This window comes from Balaenoptera physalus (assembly GCF_965194825.1).
Source record: "Balaenoptera physalus genome assembly, chromosome: 7".
NCBI classification, from domain to species: domain Eukaryota; kingdom Metazoa; phylum Chordata; class Mammalia; order Artiodactyla; family Balaenopteridae; genus Balaenoptera; species Balaenoptera physalus.
In genome coordinates this window covers 91,311,818-91,334,397 of record NC_138886.1, presented here as the reverse complement: position 1 = coordinate 91,334,397, position 22,580 = coordinate 91,311,818, and the positions used below count along the sequence as shown (strand labels likewise).

The window sequence follows — 22,580 nt, the reverse complement described above, 5'->3', positions numbered from 1 at the left end:
TTATCAAAAATGTTCATACCAATATTTTCATTAAATACACACACAGACACACACACACACACTCTGTCAGTGCAGGCATAGGCCTAATATATTAAGAACAGATGAGCAATCTAAAAGCTAGAGACACGTTTTTTTCCATAAGATGGCTTTAGTAGCACTTAATTGTCTTTAACTTCATTCAAAACAATTTTGTTAGATTGTATGTGACAGCTGTCATATCCACGTGCATTTTTTAAAAACTTATCAAAATTGGTGAAATTTTGTGTAGCCATTTTAATATTGAAGATGGAAGAAAAAAAGCAACATATTTGGCATATTATGCTTTATGATTTCAAAAAAGGTAAAAATGCAACAGAAATGCAAAAACAATTTGTGCAGTGTATGGAGAAGGTGCTGTGACTGATCGAACGTGTCAAAAGTGGTTTGCGAAGTTTCGTGCTGGAAATTTCTCACCGGACGATGTTCCACGGTTGGGTAGACCACTTGAAGTTGATAGCAATCAAATCGAGACATTAATTGAGAGCAATCAACGTTATACCACGCAGGAGGTAGCTGACATACTCAAAATATCCAAATCAAGTGTTGAAATCATTTGCACCAGCTTGGTTATGTTAATTACTTTGATGTTTGGGTTCCACCTAAGTTAAGTGAAAAACACCTTCTTGCTGTATTTCCGCATGCAATTTTCTACTTAAACGTAATGAAAATGTTCCATTTTTAAAACAAATTGTGACGGGTGATGAAAAGTGGATAGTGTACAATAATGTGGAACAGAAGAGATCGTGGGGCAAGCGAAATGAACAACCACCTACCACACCAAAGGCCGGTCTTCATCCAAATAAGGTGATGTTGTGTATATGGTGGGACTGGAAGGGAGTCCTCTATTATGAGCTCCTTCCGGAAAACCAAACGATTAATTCCAACAAGTACTGCTCCCAATTAGACCAACTGAAAGCAGCACTCGACGAAAAGCATCCAGAATTAGTCAACGGAAAGCGCATAATCTTCCATCAGGATAACGCAAGACCACATGTTTCTTTGATGACCAGGCAAAAACTGTTACAGCTTGGCTGGGAAGTTCTGATTCATCTGCCGTATTCACCAGACATTGCATCTTCGGATTTCCATTTATTTTGGTCTTTACAAAATTCTCTTAATGGAAAAAATGTCAATTCCCTGGAAGACTGTATAAGGCACCTGGAACAGTTCTTTGCTGAAAAAGATTAAAAGTTTTGGGAAGATGGAATTATGAAGTTGCCTGAAAAACAGCAGAAAGTAGTGGAACAAAACAGTGAATACGTTGTTCAATAAAGTTCTTGGTGAAAATGAAAAATGTGTCTTTTGCTTTTTTACTTTAAAAACGAAGGCAATTTTTGGCCCACCCAATAGAATTTACTCAGTTCTCTTGACCTTATGTCTTAACAGATGATATAGAGCAGTGGTTCTCAGACTTCAGTGCCCATCAGAATCACCAAGAAGACCTTGTTAAAATGCAAATGTCTAGGCCCCATTGCCAGAGTTTCTGATTTGGTAGGTCTGAGAAAGGGCTCAATAATTTGCATTTCCAAAAAGGGTCCAGGTGCTACTGGTGCTGCTGGTCTGTGGACTACACGTTTAAGAACTACTGATGTGGAAAGTTCTCAGAGCAAGTTCATGTTTATGTTGGTCTGTATTTATGTTTCTCATCTTTAGAGAGTCATCGGCTCTGTGGTCACTCATTACTTTACAACACTATGTCATCTGTATTCCCAGAGTTAGATGGTGAGAAGCTGATATCCCAGATCAAGGAGAAGGTTATAAAGGAGCCATTTCAGTAATAAGGATTTTTCCTGGAAAAAAAAATGATAACAGGGAGATTTGAGGGTTTCCAGTTACTTCTCCAGCACTTACTGTGCTATAAATAAACAGTCTTAAGTATACAGTTGGGATCTGACAGTATTTCTTTCATAAACTACACTGGGAAAAGCTAATGATGGTGAGCCACAGATGTTTCTAATATCTAGGTGGTCATTATCACCCGCAGTACATCTCTAATTCACAACAAATTTCATAGCCCAGTGATGGCCCATTTTTTAATAGATGCAAAACCAAAAACCAACAATAACACTAATTATTGCCTAGACTTGATATAGCTCTCCATTTTGTCAAATTGTGAAATTCCCACATGCATTCACTTTGCTTAGTCACACAGCTTTTCTGTGAATTGAGGCCATGCCCTGGTGCTTCTTCACTCAACTAATGTTTATGGGAAAACAACAAAAGTTAGGACCTGTGCTCTGTGTGGAAGCCAAAGGTGTTCAGGCTATGGTGACTTCAAGGAGAAAAGGTTACTGTAGAGGAGATGAGACTTCTGCAGAAATTACTGTGGCAGCAAGAAGTGGAGCAGGGCAAGTAGCTGAGGGCTCAGAAGAGAGCGGAGTCGCTTTTTGGTTGGAACGATCAGAGAAGGTTCTATGAAGAAAGTGGTATCTCAGCAGGGTTTCAAAGGTGGACTTGGGTTTTGACAAGCATATGGGAAGAAAAGCAAGGACAGGGAATTAATTCTAAGTGCACCAGAGGCAAACAAGCTCAGAGTATATCCCATTCATAGTAAGTTAAGTGGTTCACTGCTCATGTAAGATCCATGCAAAGGGATAGTGGGAGAGGAGATTAGAGGTGAGAAAAAAGGGGTTGTAAATGCTAGATCCAGGATTGAGAGTTGATTCAGTAGACAACGGCGGCACATTGACGTTTTTGAACAAAGGAATAATATGATCTGGAATCTACCTTTATCACATTCATGAATGGCCCATGACAAAGGAAGAAGAGTTAATGGAAGCAGTGAGATGACTCAAGAGGTGTACTAGTATAGGACTGACCCACGAGTGTACTAATCAAGGCAAGACCCAGGAGGCACCCGTGGGAACAAAAAAGTGGGGTATAAATGAAGGAGAGACAAAATATGGTAACCGATTGTATAAAGTTTAGGTTTTGAGAAGAGTGTTGGTACCATTAACCAAAATAGAAAAGTCAGGGGGAGTGGTATGTTGTAGAGTTGGGGAAGAAAATGATAAATACAAGTATAGACATGTTAGGCTTATACTTCTGTAAGTAAAGCCAGATGGAAATGTTAAAAGCAGCTGGAGACGTGGGGATTGAACTTCAGAAGAAAGTCAGACTAGGCCAGCTTATGCTGCCTTAACAAGCAGCACTAAAAATCCTAGTGACTTGAAACAATCGTGCTTATTTATAACTCACACACCATGGCCACCGCAATTCAGCAAGGAGACTCTGTTCATCAGGGACGCAGTTTCATGGAGGCTCCATTTCAGTGTATTCTCAGTGATCATGGAGACTGGGCAAGGGGAACATGGACAACCAGGAGCCAGTTAGAAAGTTGAGCAAATTTTAATCTCGTGTTAATTTGTGCTGCTTCTTGTGCACGATAGCAGCAGTAGAATCTCTCTTGGAAATAAACATCCCATATTATGATGTCTATGAATATAGGTTTCCTTTTCTACCCTCCCTCCCTCCTTCCTTCCCTCCTTCCCTCCTTTCTTTCCTTCTTTCCTTCCCTTCTCTTTCTTTACTTTTTTGGAAATCACTTATTGTATATAAGTTGTAATCCAGACCTCATGTATCAATGGGGAACTTTCAAATACAGCTATTACCAATACAAAAAAAACAAAAACAAAACTGCTGCCCAGAAGTGTCACATGCCTTTTTTTCCCCCTCACATTTCATTGGCAAAAGCAAGTCATGTGATCATCCTTGAGATCAGGAGAATGTGGATAAATAATCCTACATGTGCCTAGGGCAAAAGAACTGCTATCTGTGCAACTGCTGCTCTGACTCCCATATGTATCATCTAAGACTGAGACCCTTGATGAAGACAGAGCAGTAGATACCATCTTTGATGTAAAGAGGAGAGAGAGTGGAAAGCAAAACTCTAAGGACAGAAACTTAAGGAATACATAGGAAGAACACATACTTACAGAGGCAAAATAAAAACACATAGAAAAGCAAAGGGCTCAGTTTACTAGGGCCACATTCATGAGAAGCATCTCAGAAAGGTTCCTCACTACCAAATCTGGAGATAAGTCAAAAACAGCCGAGGCCAAGGAAAGACCGCGGAGTCTGACGTTGAAGGAGACATGGCTGACCTTCAAGAGATCTGCTTTATGGAGGCGATGGGGTCAGGCATGAAGCCAGACTGAGGAAGGAGTGATCGAAAGTGGAGACAGAACACTGGACTGCTGATAAAAGGAAGGGAAATAAGATGTCCACTTGAGGTAGCAGCAAAATCAAAGCTGCTTTGCTAAATGAAGTCTGGCAGGTTTTCATGTGTTCATTAAGCACATGTTTATTGAACATTTACTCTTGCCAAACACTATTTTAGGAGCTGGGGAGTGAGCAAGATAAGCTTTCTGTTCCCATGAAGCTTATCTTCCAGTGGAAGCAGACATACAACAAACAAGTGAGCAAAGGAATCAATGAGTGAAAGAGATCATTTCCAATTATATTTAGTTCTGATAAAACTAAATAAATTATATTTAGTTCTGCCTTCCCTTCTAAAAGGGAGTCAGAGGGTGGGTGGGGAGTATAGTCTGAAGGGTATGTCCTAGACTAGTCAGGAAAGGCATCTCAGGAGGGGATGCTAAAGGATAGCATCCTTTAGCATGTTGCCTCCTAAAGGGCAAGAAACATCAGCTAAGGACAGATCTGGAAACAAGAGTGTTCCACAGCAGGCAGAATCTCTGAAGGCAAGATCAAGTTCTCATAAAAAATGGGGAGGGGCTTCCCTGGTGGCACAGTGGTTGAGAGTCTGCCTGCTAATGCAAGGGACACTGGTTCAAGCCCTGGTCGGGGAAGATCCCACATACCGCGGAGCAACTAGGCCCGTGAGCCACAACTACTGAGCCTGTGCGTCTGGAGCCTGTGCTCCGCAACAAGAGAGGCCACGATAGTGAGAGGCCCACGCACCGCAATGAAGAGTGGCCCCCGCTTGCCGCAACTAGAGAAAGCCCTCGCACAGAAATGAAGACCCAACACAGCCATAAATAAATAAATAAATTAATTAATTTTTTAAAAAATGGGGGGGGCTTCCCTGGTGGCGCAGTGGTTGAGAGTCTGCCTGCCAATGCAGGGGACACGGGTTCGAGCCCTGGTCTGGGAAGATCCCACATGCCACGGAGCAACTAGGCCCGTGAGCCACAACTACTGAGCCTGCGCGTCTAGAGCCTGTGCTCTGCAACAACAGAGGCCACGATAGTGAGAGGCCCGCGCATCGCGATGAAGAGTGGCCCCCGCTTGCCACAACTAGAGAAAGCCCTCGCACAGAAACGAAGACCCACACAGCCAAAAATAAATAAATAAATTAATTAAAAAAAAAAAAATGGGGATTAGAAGAAACATTTTAAGGGACTTCCCTGGCGGTCCAGTGGTTAAGACGTCACCTTCCGATGCAGGGGGTATGGATTCCATCCCTGGTCGGGCAGCTAAGATCCCACATGCCTCCCGGCCAAAACACCAAAACATAAAACAGAAGCAATATTGGAACAAATTCAATAAAGACTTTAAAAATGGTCCACATCAAAAAAATCTGTTAAAAAACATTAAAAAAGAAGAAGAAACATTTTAGCTAGCTGGTTGTGTGTGCGTGTATGTGTGTGTGTTTGCATGTAAATACTTACAGCAAATGAAGGTCTAGAAGAAATTTGCCTCTCAATGCACAGGATTCTTTGGTTTAGAAGGACACGCCTTCTCCTTCAGGCAACCTACCACAGAACCTGCTTCAGTAGCTTGGGGAAAATTGCTGCAGGGTAGAGATCTGCTGAGGCAGATTCTTTTTCTTGGTGTATTATATTGTGCAGAACGTTTCTTTTTAAAGCTTTTGAACCAGGCTTCTCATGAGAATGCCTTTTATATTGGTACTTGCATTCTCTCCAGTTTCAGTCTTGCAAATTTTAGTCAAACGTTTGTATAAGGTCGACCTTTCTCACATGTGACTGTGGGTATAGGGGAGGTTTTCCTGGGCCTGCTCATGGATTTTTTAAAAAGAGAAGCTTAAACAAATCTCTGCTGAACTCTATGACCAGCCCCACTGGTCTTAGGAAGGCAGTCATCAAGGCCATTATGATCTGAATTAAACCACCACTGGAAAAAAGTACATATATTTTAAATTGGGGGTATGCCAGTGTGGTGGGATGATCTGCTAAAAGATTAATTTGTGTTAACTTTTTTCTGTTTATTCATAATATGTGTTTATTGTCCCCACTGCCCTCCCCTGCTATAACATAAGCTCTACAAGGGCAGGAATATCTGTCTGTTTTGTGTACTGATGTTTCCTCAGTTCCCAGACAGTGCCGGGCACAGGGGAGATGCTCAGTAAGTACTGGGTGAATTCGTCTTTCTTCTCTTTGTAGTGGGACCCTGGCAGGAAGGAAGGTTTTCCTTGGGCTAGTGCCAGAAGGTAGCCAAGTTCCTGAGTGAGGTGTTCTGTCCCCCTCGAAAGCCCTACTCCCGACATGCAGAGAAAAGCCTGTGCTCAGAACAGCAGGCTGGAGATCAAGGGGGACAGAGGTGTGAGGACAGGGTCTCGGGGACAGGTATCAGACCTTCCCGGAGTCTCTGAGTACCAGGGACAGAGGGTGTATCTTGCAGATTGCCAAGGAGAAGGAGGCGCCCCTACTGCTTCCGGGGGGGGAGAGGGCTAGAATGTATTCTTCTGATTTACATAAACTCAAAATTTCCAAAAGATATCTTAAAGGCCAAAATGGGATGAGAGGGTGGGGAACATGGCCACGGTCCACATGTACTTTTTCCACACGTGCTATGTGTATGGGGCAGAGCGTAAGGGCTTTCCAGTCATTTTGTCACCCCAGTCTCAAGACCATCCTGGAGGCAGGTATAAGTGCAATCTCCATTTTATAGGCAAGGGGACTGCAGTCTGGAGGATGGTTTAACCTGGAGCTGGTGGTGGCTAGCGTGGCCTGGAGAGGAAGGGCTAGAGCCACCGTAGTCAAGGACTCACAGAAGGGTCGTGAGCAGGATCTCGGAGCTGGGGAGACTCACCCCAGAACGGAGAGGTCGCCCCCAGTGATGAGTGTGGAGGCCAGGGGCATGGCTTAGAGACAGGTGGGGCAGGTGAACTTGACTGTGGCCTTGGATCCCCGCTCGGTATTTCACAGGGCGGCTTCGTTTTAATATGCCAGCAATTTGGGGAAATCTTGGCCCAGGAGGTTTCAGAAGACAAATTCTGCTTTCAGTACATGCGTTGATGGCGGGAGGTTGGCTTCAAGCAGAGCTCAGCAAAAGCAGGAAAGGTGCGGGTCGGAGAACCCCAGCCCCCGTATAGCCATGCCGTGTTCACAATCCTGGTTCAGTCCCACATTTCCAGTAGGAGAGAAGGAAAACAGAAGAGGGTAAGTGAATGCCAAAAGCCACTCTGCTAAATCTAATTTAAAACAGAAAAATCACCAATGGTCATTTTGGAAATGAGACCCTTTCCGTGCAGAGCTGGGCGGGCTCAATAGCACCCTTCAAGAGAGCGGAAAGCTCATCTTGCCCCGGGCCTTCCATGAAGCATCCTCTCGCCCGTGGGAGGCCAGGAGGGTGTCTGATTTTCCACCTTTCTGCTCCAACAGGCTGGGCACAGGGTCCTCGTTAGCAGAGAAGGGTGCAGAGGAGCTTGGTCTGCATGAACCTGTATTCTCCTGGCCTAGGTCACAGCCACGTGTCTCCTTGTCCCAGTGTCCTGAGGTCCCAGGAAATGTGCCAGGCAAATTCAGGGGGCTCTGACTTAGGGGGTGGGCTTGGGGCCATTCTTTTGTCTTCAGCCTCGTTTCCTTGTCCTCCTCAGGGCTGACCTGAAGGGTCAGCATCTCCAGGGCCAGCTGTGTCGCTCCTGTGCTCGGGCAGAAAACCGCTGCTGTTTGGTGACTGACACTAGCACTGGCTCTGGGAGGAGAGGTCAGACTCGGGCTTCTGAAGAGACGGCCAAGGGTGTTTCGTATCTTCTGCTCTGTGAGCACGGTGTGTACTCACGGCGCTAAAGCCCTGTGTCAGATGGATTCCCGCGTGCGCCTCACACTCGGCTGGTCGTTCCTGCAAAGAGGAGCGTCAGTAGGGACGTTGGTCCCAGAGAATCTATTTCCACAGGTTTGAAAAGCTACGGGGCTCTGGGAGCATTTGATGATTGAGAGAGATCAACACCATGTTTGCACCTTTTCAATTCCCCCCCAGACAACCTGAACTAATATGTGAGAACAGAGAAAATTGGTTCCAAGGGAGACAATACTCAGGGTCAGATGACCCTGGCAGCCCCTCCCTCCTCTTTTCTATCTCTCCAGATCGTTAGGGCCAGCACAGTGTCGCCTCTAGGAAACATCCTCTGACCTTTATTAAATATGAAGATTTCTCTCTTCTCTCAGTTCCGATGCTATCTGCTATTTCAATTCCATTCAACCTACGTTTACCAATCTCCTACTTTGTTCCAGGCAAATGAAAACGACAGTGACACCATCCTACCCTCTCGGGGACTTGGAGGGGAGATAGGAATTCACTAGCGCGTCATAGTGCATTAATATATACTGCCTTAGAGTGTTTATTCAACTCAGCTGCATGTGTATATATTTATATTATATAGATATAGATACATATTGATATATAATTGGTTTTCCCATAAGACTAAGCATTTTGAGCATAGGGGAGGTATGTTGTATGATCATTCCCAATGTTCAAGGTATAAAGCAAATGTATAATAATTCCTTCTAAAATTGAAAGGAAATGAATTTGAGGTGGTAGAGCCCTATGGTCAGAGCATCTTCTGGAAGAAAACCAGCAAGTTATTCATGTTGTTACAACTAAGCATTCATGGTTGGTTTCACTTGCACTCTTTCCGCTTGAAAATAACCCTAACCACTTATGTAGTTAGAACAGAATGGAATCCTGCTGCTGATTTCAGGAATACCTTGGGGGCTGATTATTTGCAGGCTTATCTTTTCAAGGCAGCCAAACAGGCCAGGAAGGAGCAATGAGGGATACTCATAAAGGGAAAAAAATTAAGTTGGATCCTTATCCCATACCATACACAGAAATAAATTCCAGGTAGATTAAAGATCAAGATGTAAAAAGAAAACCTAGATGATTAGAATATCTCTTTGTAATCTTGAGATAAGAAAGGCCTTCCTAAACAAGACAAACAAAAACCAAAAAATTCAGGAGGCATAAAGAAAAAGATTGACAGATTTGAGCTTATAAAATTTAAAACTTCTCTAGTAAAGAAAGAAAAAAGTCTTTGTTTTTTTTAAGACACCAAGTTGGAGAATATTATCCGCATAGATGGAGATCAGTAAGAAAGGTGAATTTTTTTAAAAAGATAATCTAAAAGAAAAAAAGGAGGGGCTTCCCTGGTGGCGCAGTGGTTGAGAGTCTGCCTGCCAATGCAGGGGACACGGGTTCGAGCCCTGGTCTGGGAGGATCCCACATGCCGCGGAGCGGCTGGGTCCGTGAGCCACAATTGCTGAGCCTGCGCGTCTGGAGCCTGTGCTCCTCAACAAGAGAGGCCGCGATAGTGAGAGGCCCGCGCACTGCGATGAAGAGTGGCCCCCGCTTGCCGCAACTGGAGAAGGCCCTCGCACAGAAACGAAGACCCAACACAGCCATAAATAAATAAATAAATATAACATGAATGAACCTTGAAGAAAAAAAAAAACTTTAAGAAAAAAAGGATTTTAAAATGACATAAACAGAGAATTTATAAAAGTTTACAAATGGCCAATACAGGATACCTTTATTTTTGTTTCTTAAGGTAAGCTATGCTTTTATTGCTGTTAGTGTGTTTTTGTCTCCATCTTAGCAAAATTCATTTTGTAATATGATTTCACAAAATATAGCACCATTCTGTTACTAAAATCTTTTGGAAAGAAGTAAAGAATTTTATCTTTTGGAGATATTTTACCTCTTTGCAGTCATCTAGAATCCAGGTTTCCTCTTCATGACCTAGAAAAGAGAGGAAAAGTTCACCAGGGCTTCGGCTTTGAGAAGCCACAAATGGAAGATAAAAGTCATGGACCATCATCACCATGGCAGAGCCTCCTATTCATTGCCAAAAGTGAAGCCTCTTTGACTGTCACAGGGATCCAGCGTTCTCAACAGAGATGAGCTAAATGTGTGTTCCTTGGTGGCTTGGAGTAAACAAAGAGTTTATTTCAGCACCAGTGATGGTTCAGACCTGTCTCATTCAAAGGCAAGCTGACTTCAGATCACACATAAAGATAGGATGCCATTGTATCCCCAGGCATTAAGGCCTAAACACACTCACTTTCTCATCACCTGACCCCATTTCAGGGATAGTCACTTCTATAGCCATGTGTTGCCTTGGTCACCCGGGCACACAGAGCCAAAGAACTAGGAGAAATACATTTATATATCTATGAAAAGGGCTGTCAGGAGAGCTGAGAAGAGAGATTCTGAGAATTGGAGACCGACTTTGAGAGAAACAGGAACAATGGTAACTCAGATAATGAGCTATGAAGGTAAAAGTGCAAGTTTGCTGAGTGTGATTGGAAAGAGAACTAAGAAGTGGATTAAGAAGTGTTGGGAATGTTTGTTAGTCATATGCCTAAGGTTGCTAACATCAGCTTTTTCTAACTCCCTGCCAGGGCTCAAGTGCTGGCAAAGTCAGTAGCACAGGGAAGCTGCCCTGCCATCCTCCCAGCCTTCCTCTTCCCTCCGTTGTGTGGAAACCATGGCATCCAAAAATTATTGCTGGCATGTTTGGAATTCTTAATGAAATTTTTCTTATTTACCTTAACAAGGTGTCAGATGCTAAAACAGGTATCCCACCCATGCTCCTACCTCATGAGTGTAAATATATTGGGCAAATCATTGTCTGTCTTATTTTGCTGTTGCTGCCCTAGTATGAATGAACTCATCCTTCTTTCCTTCTCCTTCCATATCTTCTTCAGCATAATAATAACTGTTCAATTGTATATATTCATAAACATGTATATATAATATATGTCATTTAAATATGTACATGATTATATATTTTAGGGAGTGTTTTGTAATAAATATAAAGTATACACATTATGTGTGGTTTAGAGAGCATTGTGGTGGTGGCCAGGTGCAGAACAGCTGCAGGAATCCAGGAAGGTAAGTCAGCACAATACAGAAGCAAGTGAACCCTGGGGGCATTGTGTGCATCCCACTGGTCTAGAACATTAGTGCCCAGGGGGATCGATTCAAAGGGGGGAGGCAGATCAAAGGCCACCACAAGTATTTATAGGTTTTAAAAAGAGTTACACCCACAGAGGAAAGGGAAATTAGAAATGCAAGAACCATTATGGCACTCAGAGACAAACAACAGGGACAACTGTCTGTCTTGAACTTAGACAAGTAACCCCCTCTCCCAACCCAAGTATTGTCACTTAGGTGACTCTTGGCTGTTGTTCCCCCATTTGGCATAAGCAAACACGAGTCATGCTCTCAACCCAGGCCTTAATTTTCACTGATAGAGTGGCAACAAACATGCATTTACAAAAAAAAAAATCACAAAAGAGAAAATGAAACAATATTTCATGAATAAGAGTCAGAATAAAAAATAAAGACCAGAACTACAAAGACTTCAGATACTGGGATTATGAAATATAGAATACAACCTGATTAACGAAACAAAGTAGGAATTAAAGACACTAGTAAGGAGCAGCAGGTATCAAAGTGATAATGTTCAGATGAAATTTGAAAAATATCCAGTAGAACTTATAGAAGTAAAGACTATCATAAATGAAATATAAAATACTAATCAATGGGTTAAACAGCAGTTTGGACACAGCTGAAGAGAGAATTGGTGAACTGGAAGATAGGTCTAAATAAATTACATGGAAGAAGAGGTGTCAAAAGAGATAGAAAATATGAAAGAATGGTTAGCAAACATTTAAGATAGAGTAAAAATGCCAATATACATCTAATGAGAGTTATAGAAGAAGAGGACAAAGAGAACTGGTTAGAAGCAGAATTTTAAAGCAAACGAGACTGCCCCTTAGTAATGTAAAATGTTAATAATAGGGGAAATTGGGTGTGGGGTATATGTACTACCTTCTATCTTTACACTATCGTTGTGCTTCTGTAAACCTAAAATTGTTTTAAAATAAAAAGTTGATTAGCATATCTCCTCTCCCAGAGAGAGAGAGAGAGAAATTTTCCAAATACTATGAAAGACACAAATCTTCAGTCAGGAAGCCCTATGACTTCCAAGCAGAATAACTAATAAGAAGGTAGACAAAAGAACGTACTTAGACACATTATAGCAAAACTGCAGAAATCAGAGGCAATGACATCTTTAAGACAGCCAGTGAGAAAGGAAAGATAACCACAAACAAGTGATAATTAGACTGACAGCTGACTTAGCAGCAACAATGGAAGTCAGAAAATAGTAAGACAATATCTTCAGTATGCTCAGATAAGATAGTTGTCAAGCTAGATAGATATACTTAGCAGAACTACTTCTCAAGAACAAAGGCAAAATAAAGACATTTTCAGATAAACACTGAGGAAGTTGACCTCCAAACGCTTACTAATTGAAATTCTAAAGTCTATACTATAAAGAGAGACAGAAAGAGAAAGAGAGGAAAAAAAAAAAAAGAATCCTCAATAGGTCTGAGATACAAGAAAGAAGGGTAAGCAAAATTTTTTAAAAATTCTGAATTTGGAAAAATCTTACATTGATGTTATAAAAAATAATATCCAGATTATGAGGTCAAAAAACAATGCTCCCTTTGAAAACTGTAGGGGAATCCTTACTCGTCTACACAGCTTCTGGTAGTTTGCTGGCAATTTTCGGCATTCCTTGGCTCGTAGATTGCTCCTTCTGGTCCTCCATGTTCACATCACCTTCCTTCTCTGTGTGTCTCTCTGTGTCCAAATTTCCCCTTTTTATGAGGACATCAGTCACATTTGATTAGGACCCACCCTAATAACCTCATTTTAACTTGATTACCCATGTAAAGACTCTATGTCCAAATAAGGTCACATTCTGGGGTTCTAGAGGATAGGATTTCAAGATATTTGGGAGAGGGAGGGGGAACAAGTCAACCCGTAACACGATCCCAATTCTAACTGGTGGTTTTAAACTCCGGACTTCACCCTTGGTTCTAATTGCTACTGAATCTTTCTTTCCCACCGCCCATCCTTTCAAACCTCCAAAGCCCGTGGTGCCCATGGTTCCATGCTCCTACACTGCTTATTATGGGCTAAACTGTGTCCTCCCTAAATTCATATGCTGAATCCTAACCCTCAGTACTTCTGAATGTGATTGGAGATAGTCTTCAGAGAGGTGATTAAGTTAAAATGAGGCCAATAGGATGGGCTATAATCCAATATGACTGATGTCCTTATAAAATGAGGAAACTTGGACATGCAGAGAAACACCAGAGAGGTGCATGCACAGAGGAGACACCTTGTGAGGACACAGTGAGAAGGTGGCCATCTGTGAGCCAAGGACAGAGGTCTCAGAAGAAACCAAACTTGTTGGCACCTGATCTTGGACTTCCTTCCTCCAGAACTGAGAAATCAATTTCCGTTGTTTAAGCCACCGAGTCTATGGTCTTTTGTTCCGCAGCCTGAGCTGACCAATCCACTGCTCAAAGCCCCTCCTGGCTGCATCTGGCAGTGCTCCTGAGCACTGTCCCCAGGCCTAACTCCCTCCTCCCCTCTGTGGGCTCTTCCTTGACTTACATCTCAGTGTGTGAAGTCCATGGAGCCGTCTTATCAGTTTAGGTAGGCGGCATGGCCACCCACAGGGTTTGTTACGCTCCCAACACTGTCCAGTGTGGCCTTTGATGCCACAGCACCTGTGACTATGATGAGGGGCGATGGGAGCAGACCGAAGGATGGATTCCAGCAGCCGGTTTGAGACTATTGCTGGGCTCAGAGGATGTGAGAGAGGATCACGTGAACATCAGGCAGCTTGCTGAAGGAGAAGTGTGACTGAAAAGCTCCGTTGAGACTTGAAACTCTTGTTTATTCCTGTAGGTCCAACAGTGCAGAAAGAAGGAAGCCAGCCCTTCTAGCCTCTTCTACCTCCACATTGTCATCAGGCTCTGGATTTTTCCTTCCTTGGATTTCTCCTGGAAACAGCTTCTTTTACTTGGTGGATATCCAGATGTTCCCCTACCCCGTGGGGCTTTCCTTCTTCTTCTGGTTCTCCACTTGTTTCCTGGCCTCTCCTGCATAACAAGGGTTAACACAGTAAAGAGCCTTGAGTGTTGAACAACTCACTGTTCTGGGCTCCGTGGACACGGCTGTGGTCAAGGTTGACGTCAGGAGTTTATATTCTTGTGCTCTGGAGACTGTAGCTAAACAAACAAGAAAACTTTCGGGGAGCCAGGTGCTGAGAATTAAGATGGGGAGATGAGATGGCAATTGATCAGGGATGGCTGTAGATCAGGTGGCCTTTGGTACAGCTCTTGGGGTTGGGGAGCAATTGACAATTTATGATCGACAGTACTCTTACTCAAGCTGTGAAAGCACCAGGTACACAACAGAGTTCTGGCCTCTTGGCTCTAAGTTACAAAACAGTAAATGTTTGCTTATCTATATCAGACAGAGGGGGTAACCAGACCCGGTTAGAAAGTGAATAAAAAGTGCTCCCAGGTCCCATTTCCTTTGCCTATTTCAAGGGGATGTTTAGCCATCTGGAAGTTTTCTTATCAGACATTTGATAAGGAAAAAGGATGTTTTGAAAGGTTGTTACCCAAGAACACATAAACCAGGAGAAACATATTTAACCTACCCTGGTACCTTCTTGAATTCCCAGACATTGAAAGGCCATTTAAAAGTGACTTGGGATCCCAAAGCCAGGCTGTCCCTTAGGCCCCAGCACTAAGTCCAGGGGAGCCCTTTCAGATGGGTACACTTTTGCCAAGGGTCTGAGGGCAAGGGAATGTAGCATCCCAGGTCTTACAGACATGCCCTGTGGAGCTCTGTGGCAGCACTACGTGGGAGGGGCGCAGGGGAGGGGGCTGGGGGCCATACGGGGAGCATAGGGGGTGCCAGGAGCAGCTGGAGCCTCAAGGCCTCCCCTCAACCTCACCCCAAAATGGCAGAAGAGAGCGCTTGGCTCTTATCGCTGATGCACTGATGTTCATTCCAGGGCCAGCACACTGACCTTCAGCTCAGGAAGTGACTTCTTGGTCAATTGCCGCTTTGGAGGGACCTGCCAGGATTTGAAATGAAGCAGCAGTTCTTGTAACATCCAGTCATAAATCTAAATCTTTTTTTTTTTTTTTTAACTGAAGCAAAATAGTGAGATAACTTGATGTTTCGCATGCTTAAATTTAGAACAGATTATAGCAATTGAATACCCACATCATAAGCTGCTTCATTTAAGCACAACACACGTACCCAGGCTCAGCTTCATGTGATTTGAGTCTCGAGAGTGATTCTTCTTCTGCCAAAGTTTTTAAATCTTAGGCTGACTAATAAATTTCAGCCTGAGGATGAGGCCACCTGATCTCCAGTCCTGGCCCTCACTGGGTTGAGCAAAGGAGCCTCTCTGGGCCTCAGGAAACCCCTCTCTAAGATCTCACAGTGTGGTGTGCACACACTGTGTGGTGTGTACACACGGTGTGGTGTGCAATGCCCAGCTCTTGTGCCCAAAGTGTATCATCCCAGATGACCACAGATAGTCTTTGGGATGATGTGAGCAGAGAGATCTATGAGATTACATTATGAATCTATGGCTAATAATGGCTATTAATAATAGATGCCACTCACCCAGTACTTCTCATGTGCTGGGCACTGTTGCAAGCATGCTTTGTCTGTCTTAATTGTCCTAGTTCTCATTCCTCATTTTACCAATGAGGAAACTGAAGCCCAGAGAGGTTAAGTAACTTGCCCAAGCTCAAACAGCTCTAAGCGGGGAGCCAGGATACAAACCCAGGCATGTGAGTGCACCCTATGCCTTCTAGCCTTTGGGTATCAGCCCTGAGATCTCCCCACCAGCACTGACATGGAGGGATGAGAATGGGATGGAGCTAGAGAGCAATGCTGACTCAAAGATGGGGGTGATTGTCTCTGGGCCCGTCCCAGAGCTGGGGAGAGAGAGACGTGGAGGCAGGAGGGATGAATAAATACAAAATGGGTGATCCAATTTAGAAAAGAAAAAAAAAAATCATTGCCCCATGACCATGAGCAAGGTGCAGTGTTTTAAAATTTCCCTTTCAAGATAATTGCTGTAGACCTTAGAAAAATAAATCTAATAGAAGAAAAAAAGAAAGGCAAAGGGAGCCCAGTGATTTGAGTATGAATATTCAGGTTTAAAACATCTTTTCCCCTTGAAATACACCCTCTTACCTTGGTGGAAAGTCCTGTTACTTTAGCTTTGTCTCAACGCTCACTCTGAAGGCTGGCTGGGCTTATCAGTCAGGACCATCTGTGCTGGAATGAGGTTTCTTCCAAAGACCTGATTATGATTTTTCTTGGAGCTACACCTGACCTCATACACTTAAAGAGGAACGTCTTCCCTTCTGCTTGCTGTCTCCCTTCCTGCCTAAATAGGTGCTTGCCTGATACTCTACAGGCAGGATAGCGGGAGGCAGGTTATTGGGTTTTCGGAGAAACCGTTTCCTTTTCGTAGGACATAGCTGCAGAACCCGGGAAGTGCAGAGATTCAGCCAGAAATGTTTGCGGGCTTTGCCTGAGGACAAAACATCCAGAACAAAGTGAAGCATTTAGTCAAAGCCAGTGGACCTAATCTTTCCAACCCTTTCTTTGTTTTTTTTTCCTACTCAAAAGTTGTTAGAATGAATTCACCTTGCTTTTGGTGGGTTTTCTTGTGGATATTTGTTTGGACTGACTGCATTTATACACATGCTTGTCAATAGTTTCAGCCCTTCTGTGACCTAATCTGGGCCCAATTGATAACTATTACAAGGCGGGTGCTATGAAGATGAGGAAATGGGAGAGAGTGGGCTTCACAGAAAATTATGAGAGCCCCTGACTTTAGAGGCTTCCATTCAAATGAAGCCACCATCTAATGTTTAAATAGGTCCATTTAAATAAATGCATAAAGTACAAGAGACTCATCCCTCTTGTTGGAGCCGGATGGTTAAATAAGACTGAATTAGAGATATTATTATTGATAATAATGGTAAACGACACCATTTATTGAGCATCTATTATGTGCTTGGCAACATTATCGTGTGGGAGGTACTATCTCTATTTGGATGACAGAAAGCAGGCCCTGTGAGGCGCCAAGGTCACAGAGCAAGCAGTGGCAGAGACGCAGGTCCGAGTCCAGAGTCTGTGCTCACGTGGCCCCAGATGAAGAAAATGAGACACAGATTCTCATAATGTGACTTACTCATGCACGGGTGCAAAACTTGCTAATGAATAAAGCAAAATAATAATAAAAGGAGCTGGTCTGAGGACCTGGGATTGCCTGGGTTCAAAACTGAGTTATAAATACAATTCCAATCATGAAACTCTCCATATGACACTGGATACGTTACTTAAACTCTCTGAGCCTCTACTTCTTCATCTCCAAAATGGGCTAATAATGCTTAGTTCATAGCATTGTCATGAGGCTTAAATTAGATACACCATGTTATGTGCTGAACTCAGGACTTGGCATATGGTATGTAATTGATAATGTTGGTTATTGTACGGGTCTTCAGTGAGAGCAGGTGACTATTTGTCCAGGGTGCTTTTCTTGACCTTTTACCCTCATGCCTCCACCTCCACTGCTTCCTGCAGGAGTCCTGCAGTGTCAGCCATTATGCTCTTATACTGCTAACTCCCCTTGAGGTCAGAGAAGCAGATGGCTGGGGATGGAAGGCAGTCAGGACCTTGGCCAACATGCCAGTTGAAGGTCCTGGCCAATGGCCTTGACTTTGCCAGCGCAAACCTTTTTTTATACCTGACAAGGCAAACTACCACGTGTCAGGTCAAGACAAGAACAGGGGTGTAAAGAGAGAGCCAGCCCATGAGATAGGAACAGGGGTAGGTCAGAGACCCCCTGGAGGTCACTTTCAGCCCTATGATTTGATATTGGCATAAAACTGAAGGCAATACATTGAACTCTGAGACATTCCCACCTCCCACCTGACCTCAGTCTGGGCAATCTTCCTGTTAGTCAAGAGAACAAGCCATAAATCTCCCTGTGGACGGGAGTGCTGGGTGCACAGTGAACTCTGCTGTCTCGTCTGTTTTCCAGAAAGGGTTGATGGATCCTTCTCCTCACAGTTATTTCAGCACAGTAGAATTTCAACAAGACAGAAATAGAAGACAGAAAGGTTGGTCCTGTCAAAAGCTCTTAATATAATTATGAGAGTCAGGCCTCTGCACGTACCACCCCCCAGCCCACGAATAATTAGGGTGCGAGAGGCCGGGAACTGAATGGCGGTGGGGGAGGCGTGGGGAGGGACGGCAGGCTGAGGACGTGGTGATTAGTGTAACGGCTGCTGCTTCTCTGCTGGGATGTCCCGGTCCTGCAGACCCCCTGGGAATTCTGCAGCTTCATAAAAGCTCCACTTAGAGCTTGGATCATCCCAGGCAGCAATTAGTGGCTCTAATAGTTTCAGCTGATGGCCTTATGGCTGTCCCGCCTCAACTCCCTTTACTGAAGGTTACTTATATAGAGATATGCCCTCATCACCCCCGACACCCACAGTATATGCAGAAGGTGGCCGGGACATGTAGGCCATGGCACCAGGCTTCAGGTCTGATGGGGACCTCAGAGGCAGGCCCAGCCTGAGCATTCGGGCTACCAATGGGAAAGCAGAGGCCCTCTTCCCTTGAATATTTGCTTTCTGTTTAGTGTTTAATTTTCTCTCTGAAAGGCAATCTATGGAATGGAAAAAAAAAAAAAAAAAAACCCAGTCCCTAAAGTCCATTCGAGCTTTCTCTTCTCCAGGTTAATTTCCATTCTAATGCTTATGTAGCCCCCACCGCAGTGTTAGGCATTTGTTACTCTAATTCTGCAGCTATTCTCCCCAGGGTTTGCTGTTTTGTCAGGGGCCTGTGCTGTTCCATTGCAGGGTTTGGAGCAGAATTACCGAGCTCAGTGTCAATGGAGGGGCTCAGGAGGGGCCCAACACCCAGGGAAGGAGCTCTCCATGGATTCTTTCTTCCCAGCCCCAGAGGTAGGCTGTCCTTTAGCTCTGCTGGCCGCCACCTGGCACCAGAGCATCCATTCTACACTGGGGGTGAGGTGACAGAGCCCCGCGCTCCGTACACGGAACAGACTTGGGTCCCCAAAACCTGCTCCTTCATGATTCTGCACTTGGCCCCTGCTGACAGCGGTGCTGACTGTATCTTTAAGAGACACCTCAGCTTAGTCCTTAAAAGTGCTCTCTTGAGTCAAGCTGGATTGCTTTGGTTTGAATCTAAGAACTGTCACTTACCAACTATGTGACTTTGGACAAGTCCTTTAACTTCTCAGTTTCACCATCTGTAAATTGGATACCAACAGTACAGGGCATTAAATGACTTACCATTGTTGTTAGCATTAAATGAGTTTATAATAGATATAAATTGCCTGTAAGAGTGCCGGGCACAGAGTCAGGGTCAGCAGGTGGTGGCTATAGTCACTATTACTGTTATTAGTCCCTCCTGGGGCTGGCCTGGCTGCAGAGGCAGGAGCTGCGTGCCCAGCAGGATGTGCCCTGCATCTCAGCAGCGCAGGGTGTGAAGGGGTGGCCATCCCTGCTGGGTCCACCGGATGCCAACTGCTTGGTACCCACACACTGGATTCTCCTGGACCAATGGGCGCTCCCATCCCTTCACAGGCTCCATCCTTATCCCTCTCACCCGCATGGCCTGGGGACTCCTGGAATGTGACCTATTTGAGGAGGACAGGCAGGCAGGGAGGAAATCAGGAATTCTGATTCTCATCCTCAGAGGGATTCAGTCCCTAGGCCATGGCCACTCAACTAGTAAGTGGCATTGCAGGAGCTCACACGCACACTGGCGTGACTCCCAGGGGCACACTTGCCTACGAGGCCCCTTGGGGTGACGACCCTTTTGCCGGGGGCCGCTCTGTGTCATCCCAGGCTGTGGAGTGGTGAGTGGTGTGAACGGTTCCAGCAGCGAATCTCGGAAAACCGAAGTGGGGCTGTTTCATAGCCTCCAAAGGCTGGAGACAGGCTCTGGTTCGAGACTCTCCAGGAGGGAGAGGCTGGCCGACTTTGAAGACCTCACCGAAAGAAGCCTCTCCAGACACAGTGTGAGCTGACACCTTCAGGCCAAGTGTGGAGGACAGAGCCTAAAACGCCTGGCCACCAGTTCCACCTTACGGGACCCAAAGCCTCACCGATCTGTGCCCCTGCCCACTGGCAAGGGCCGCCAGGATCAAACCAGAGCCTGCTCCCTGCTGCCCAAGGGCCCTCCCTCCCTGGCACGTGTGCATAAACCCTCGGCTCCCACCAAATGAGCGTCCAGGCAGGAGGATGGGCAGCTGTCTCTGTCGGCCACCCCTCTGCAATTTCCCGACTTGATTTGCGGCGCGCCGCCAGCTGCACAAGTTGGCTGCTCCGCAGTGTAGAAACGCAAACTGGAAGTCCGCGGGCACGTCAGAGCTCCCCGCTGCACTGGGCCTCCAGCAAGCTGGGCGGGGTCCAGCGAACCCCAGGAGTGTGGATCCCCTGAGGGCTGTTCTCGGCCTTGGCGTGGTCACACCTCCATGTCTGCAACCTGCCCCCCCACCCCCTCCCACCCCTTGCCCAGGGCTTTCCGTGCTGGACTCCCCCTTCAAAGAGGCCAGGCCCTTCGCCTGCCTGTGATTCTCTCCCTGTTCAGGCTCTGGTTATATCACCTGGGGAACGGCTGTTTTAGGCTGGATTTCCCTAGATCAAGAGTATTCCAGCTTTGTTCCCGGCAGGCCAGGCAGCCCCAGGGTGATCTAAGGAGCTGCCAGTGTCTTTGGTGTTGGTCACTTCCCAGCCATAACCTCCTCAGGTCCTGGCTCTCCTGTGATCTTTACATACCATGATCAGCAAAGGTCAAGGATCTGGGCCCCTAAGGCATTCCCTTGTCAGTCTAGAGCCTTCACTGCCCCTGTTAAGAGATCCATCTTCCTGAGGCCCTTACAGAAGAGGAGGGGAGAAGTGTCGAGGACAGACCTTGGCTTTGGGCCCAGATCTGGGCTCCAGGACTGGAATGCTGAGTAGCTCTGGGCAAGGGATAATTCTAGCACTCAGAATGCTCCCCACACAGTAAGGAGAGTGGTAGCTCCACTAACTGTCATTATGTGAGCAGCCCAGGCCACTGTGCACACTCAGTGCTCCTCAGATGCCTGTGAAACCATTTCCCATGAAGCCCATGACACCCCGGCTGCTGGTGAGCTTGGGCTCCTGCTGAAAGCAGGCTGTGCTTGTTTGAATCTGGGAGAAAGGGAAAGGAATGGCCTTGAACCTGGCTGCCTCCGGAAAAAGGTAGCAACAAAATCCAGAGCTTCCCTGAGCAGGAGAGCTAGGCATGGAAGGGCACGTGCAAAAGAAAGTGAAGAGGAGATGGCAAGGGCGCCACACATAACTTGCCTATTTTGCCTTTTCGCACATCCTCAGGCAACTTCCAGATTCTGGAGTTTCCTGCCCAGCCACCCTCCATAGACCCAGCCCCTCGCTTTGCACCTCATTCATGTCCCATGGTTTCATGGTCTTGTTCTTTGCAGGGACAGCTGATTCCCAGCGCTGATCCTTGAGACTGCAAACACTTCTCTGTGTTGGGAGGATGGTCGGTAGAAACATGTGGTCTGCTCAAGGCATTCTGGAGGTTCTAAAGATTGGGAGTTCTATGGAAGAATTGGAGGAGGTAGACAGGCAGGACTTTCAGCTAACAAGCCTCCTGGGGCACTTTGGAATCCCGCCACAGGCCTCTCTGCTGGCACAGTTGACGGCCAGGAAAAGAAGTGAACAGCTGCCCAGAGATGTGTGTGACTGAAAGATCAGGCTGTTGGATGCATGGATTGGTCCTCTTGGATCTTGGGAGGTGTGCTGGCGGGAAGAGAGGTTGGTCCCACAGAAGAGCCTGGCCCACCACGTGTCCGTCTGGCTGTGGGGCCCATACTGCCTCCCCCGGGGGCTGCCTGCATGCAGAAAGGCAGGGAAGTCTCAAGGAACAAGATGCACGAGCTGGGCAGGCGTGCAGGAGCCAGCAGCACACCTGGGTTCCTTCCTGTCCTGGGGAAGCCTCACAAGGAACCAGCAGCCCCTACCCCAATTCTGTCCCATGAGAGTATCCCGAATACAATCACAGAAGAGGTATGTTGGTGCATCTTCAATGCTACAGACATAAATTAGGCAATTTCCCTGATACCTGAACTGCCCCACATGACATTTGATTTAATTCTTCATAACCAGCATCAGTGACTACTGATCTCCAAAGCAATGAATGAAGCTGCCCAAGGTTGTGCCGAAGAAGGTGGGTACTGCCCTGGCCAGAGGTGTTCTGAGCCGTCAGGCACCACTTCCCCCCCTTAGTTCTCAAAGCCCAAGTCCCTCCCATCAGTCATTTCTGGCCTTACCTTATCGATCCTTTTAATAGCAGGCAGTAACAATTTATTAGCACTTTTCCAGAGTCTCTGCCTCCTGGCTAGATAT

General features: G+C 45.5%; 2 long non-coding RNA genes across 4 annotated transcripts; both read right to left on the bottom strand.

Moving 5' to 3' along the window:
• Window positions 1-314: 314 nt before the first annotated feature.
• On the bottom strand, window positions 315-13,831 carry LOC309664519. 2 transcript variants are annotated; one of them, XR_014265877.1, is made up of 4 exons: window positions 13,717-13,831; window positions 9,941-9,981; window positions 3,242-3,334; window positions 315-1,829 (listed from the first exon to the last, which is right to left on the bottom strand). It is a non-coding gene; the product is annotated as an uncharacterized lncRNA (long non-coding RNA). The 2 variants fall into 2 exon arrangements; XR_014265878.1 differs by lacking the exons at window positions 9,941-9,981; window positions 13,717-13,831 and adding an exon at window positions 7,054-7,161.
• A 236-nt stretch (window positions 13,832-14,067) lies between these two features.
• LOC309664537 lies at window positions 14,068-22,374 on the bottom strand. 2 transcript variants are annotated; one of them, XR_014265903.1, is made up of 4 exons: window positions 21,612-22,374; window positions 19,386-19,432; window positions 16,336-16,678; window positions 14,068-14,207 (listed from the first exon to the last, which is right to left on the bottom strand). It is a non-coding gene; the product is annotated as an uncharacterized lncRNA (long non-coding RNA). The 2 variants fall into 2 exon arrangements; XR_014265904.1 differs by lacking the exon at window positions 14,068-14,207 and having other exon boundaries at window positions 15,825-16,678.
• Between the last annotated feature and the right edge of the window lie 206 nt (window positions 22,375-22,580).